Consider the following 4,127-nt stretch of genomic DNA (forward strand, 5'->3'; position numbering starts at 1 on the left):
ACAAATTGTAAGATGGCTATTTGTAAGTGTATATCCATTATACAAATAAAGCGCTTCATTTGAATTTTTAAAGATTTTGTTTCATTTCTGTGCAGGTGTATCTCCCCCCTCTTTGTCTCTCTTTCTCTGTCTCTCTTTCTCTCGTGTGTGTGTGTGTGTGTTTGTTAGGTTTTGCTGTGTGTATGTTTCTTTGGGGGTACATAAATTTGCATGTGTTTTGGGTACTCATGGAGACCAGAATAGGGTATCCAGTTCCCTTGAGATGTGTTTTCAGTGGATAAACTGCCAAATGATACTGGGTATTTATTAAACTCCTATTTTTGGCAGAAGCATTTTGGTGCATTGAGTTCTGATAGACTCATGTATGTGAACACTTGGCATCATTTGCAGAGGTTTAGAAGGTATGCTCTTCTTAAAGGAATTATGCCACTGAAGATAGTCCTTAATAGACCCTTGAACAATTTACAGTTGTTTTTTCCACTCTGTGATTATAGTTTGAGGTATGAGATCTCTGCTTACTATTAGAGTTGCTGTGTCTCTACCATGCCTGCTCCTCCACTGCCATTTTGAACTCTTATTTCTCTGGCATCATAAACCCAAGTAAAATTTTTCTTCTATAAATTGCTTTGAGCATATGCTTTATCAGACCCAATAACTAACCCATTCCTCTAGTTCTGAGCCACCTCTGCAGTCCTGTTTCTGTGATATTTTCATGTATGCCTAGAGTACAATTTAGTTGTCATTATCTTCTCTTGTATCCTCTGTTCCGTAATGTTAGTCTCCTTCTTAGGTGTTCCTGTGCTACTTTCATGTGATTCTTTCTTTTTTGTTTAAAGTAGATTAGTCTTGATAGTGAAAACACGATATATTTGTCTTTCTGAATCTTATGTACTTTGCTTCACATGATAATCTCAGTCCACATAACTTTTACAGCATTATTTTTTATGTCCCTCACCACCTACTCACTGAAATATGAAGCAATTCTCTTTTTTTTACTAGACATGATAACTAAATTTTGATACCATATTCTGTATTGTTTTAAGACAGGCAGTACTTTATTTAAAACACATCAGTCAAGTGGATGGCTTGTGTCTCTGACAAGTCATTCATATTTAAAGCAAAAGTCAGTAATTCTATGAAAGCACACATTGCCACATACAAATTAACTGATCAGACCATAAGTTTCTATGATGGAACAGAATAAACTTTCCAGGGAAAGCAGGACCTTTGTGACATTTAATTTAGTATCCCTCCCCTTCCTCACCCTTCTCTTCAACAGAGTCCACACAAAGCCCCTCATAACCTCTAGGATAGCCATGTCCATAGGGGCTTCAGTGAATTTCCTCTCCTTCATATGTTCTCGTGTATACTAGTGCACAAAGACACACTTGACATACATGAGATCAAACTTGTGATCTAGATGAGCCCAGGCCTCAGTAATAGTATGGTATTGCTCGGCATGAGCACAGCTCTCTGGATCTTGGCCAGGTAATCATTAGGTACCAGAGTGGGGGGCTGGTAATTAATGTCAACCTTGAAGCCAGTGGAGTATCAGTCCACCAAATGGATGATATACTTGGTCTTGATGGTGGCAATGGCAGCATTGACATCTTTGGGCACAACATCATTGAGGAACAACAGGCAGCAAACCATGTATTTACCATGGCAAGGGTCACATTTCACCATCTGGTTGGCTGGCTCAAGGCAAGCATTGGTAATCTCTGCTACAGAAACTTGCTCATGGTAGGGTTTCTCAGCAAAGATGACAGGGCCATAAGTGGCCAGAGGGAAGTAGAGTAGAGGGTAGGGCACCAGGTTGGTCTGGAACTCTGACAGATCAGCAGTGATGGTAAACACAATTTAGAGTATGTTGAGTGCTGAGTGTTGAGGTTTCTACAACAGATGTCAGAGATAACACCACTGTCTACCATGAAGGCACAATCGGAGTGTTAGGGTGGGATGGATGGTAAGGATGGAATTGTAGGGCTCAACTACAGCAGTAAAAACCTGGGAGCCTTGAGAAATGGATAATTCCAGCCTGGACTTCTTTCTGTAATCAACAGAGAGTTGCTCCATCAGCAAGTAAGTAAACTCAGAGGCAGTTCCCTTGCCAATGAAGTAGAAAACCAAGAAGCTTTGTGAATTTTGCCAAAGACAAGGTCAAGGACCTCCTTAACAATGGTGTAGTGACTAGCAGCATAGTTATTGGCAGCATCTTCCCTGAGTGTGATGAGTTGCTCAGGATGGAATAGCTGGGGGTTGGTAGCAGCGAGAACTTCAATAACTGTGGGTTCCAAGTTTATGAACACTGCTGAGGGCACATGCTTGCAGCTCCTGTCTCACTGAAGAAGGTGTTGAAGGAGTTCCCCCCCCCAATAGTTGTGTCACTTGGCATCTGGCCATCTGTTCAAAGATTAAAGAGATTGTATTTATGCATTTATAAATTATATACACATATATGTGTTTTAATGAAAAAAAAAGAGCCCATGAATTTAGAGGAACTAGAACATGGCAGGGATTGGAAGAAGAAAAGTAAAAGGAGAAAATAAGTTAATTCTATCTTTAAAAAATAAATTAAATTAAAATTATTTAATTAATTATCCCAAAATGCTAAATATAGAGAATGTTCCAAGAACGTATACAATTAAATAGATATATATTTAAGATATATAAGTAATTGAATTTATGAATTCAAATATCATATAACTCTCTTCTTTCTCTATTTCATATAATGTGTGGTCATTCTGCTTCACCAATTATCTCTAACCTAATTGCATTCACTATCATGGAAACACCTAACTCAACAACCACTGAAGAGATGCTGCTAATTCTCACCATTGTTCAGTCTCAGATATGCTCCATTTTCTGAGATTCAGTGTTCATTCTCCAACATCGACACTAGTATGCACTCCACTACTGTGTGGAACATAGTGATTCAAAGGAAAATGCTGCTTCTGCTGTCATTTGGGGGTGATTTCAGTGTGTTCCCCAAGATTTCACATTTTAATTCAGCCAAACTAGAAACACAGGTGTCACTATGGGTCATTCATTCATTTTCAGAGCGTACATCCAGACACAGTTTCAATTATATTTACTAAATCTTCTTCTTCTGCCCTTTTCTGTTTTTCTCTATTACTTAGAGCAAGGGCACTTTGTTCTCATCCAATTACATGCCAGTGTTTCAGTAAGCACTGGTTACTTTAGCCTTGCTTTTTTCCAATATATTTAGCAGGATCCTAGAAATCAATTTCAGTACACACGTAATGAAGAGCTGACCATTGTCACTCTAGTATTTAAAGCATCATGCTGAAAAACTGAAGTCCACTGAGTGAGCATGCATTTTGTGTGCATATTTCATTTATTATTAACTTCCACTTAACTACTTTTGCATCTGTACTTTACAATTTAAGCACATTTTACTATGATGTGGAAGTTTTGATAGGTTATTTATTTTACTCCTTGAAAATTGAGTATTATTCTGAAATCTATGCCAGTTTTCTACTTCTGCTCTGCTGTGACAAATCCCCATAAACAAGATGCTTAAAGCACTATATTGTCTTACTACTTTGTAGTTCAGTGGCTCTGTTTTTCTAAAAGCAAGGACTTGACAGGCTCCAGCTCCTTCTGGAGGCTCCAGGAAAAGATATATGCAGACAGGACACTGTATCTTCAGATTGCAAACCAGGAACAGGTGGCAAGCAAACCCTCTTAACTCCTTACTTTTAAGGATTGATGTTTTTAATTATACTTCCAAAGAAGAGTTACCAAAATGGTTGAATTATCTATTTGTATATAGTTATTAATGCTAAACAGTAATTTGCATAGTTTAAGAACATTCAATTATTTATAAACCTTTTCATGACATTGCTTAAAATTTGTCACAACCATCACATACTGCTAAAGTCTTTACTATTCCAGTGTGACAATGATTACCTGAAAAAATAATCAAACACAGTAGCTCAAAAGATATTCTATGTTTGGCTGATATCCCTGGAATGCCTGCTCCTTTTTGAAGAGAAATAAAAGAAGCATGGATGGGAAGAGGGAAGTTAATGGGAAGGAAGAAGGGAGGAGAACATGCAGTTAGGATGCAAAATGTGTAAAGAAGAATAATTTTTTAAATATTA

General features: G+C 37.7%; 1 pseudogene; it reads right to left on the reverse strand.

The window, feature by feature from the left end:
* Positions 1-1,241: 1,241 nt before the first annotated feature.
* On the reverse strand, positions 1,242-2,395 carry LOC117709378 (tubulin alpha-1B chain pseudogene; annotated as a pseudogene).
* Positions 2,396-4,127: the final 1,732 nt, after the last annotated feature.

This window comes from Arvicanthis niloticus, chromosome 5, assembly GCF_011762505.2.
Source record: "Arvicanthis niloticus isolate mArvNil1 chromosome 5, mArvNil1.pat.X, whole genome shotgun sequence".
NCBI classification, from domain to species: Eukaryota; Metazoa; Chordata; class Mammalia; order Rodentia; family Muridae; genus Arvicanthis; species Arvicanthis niloticus.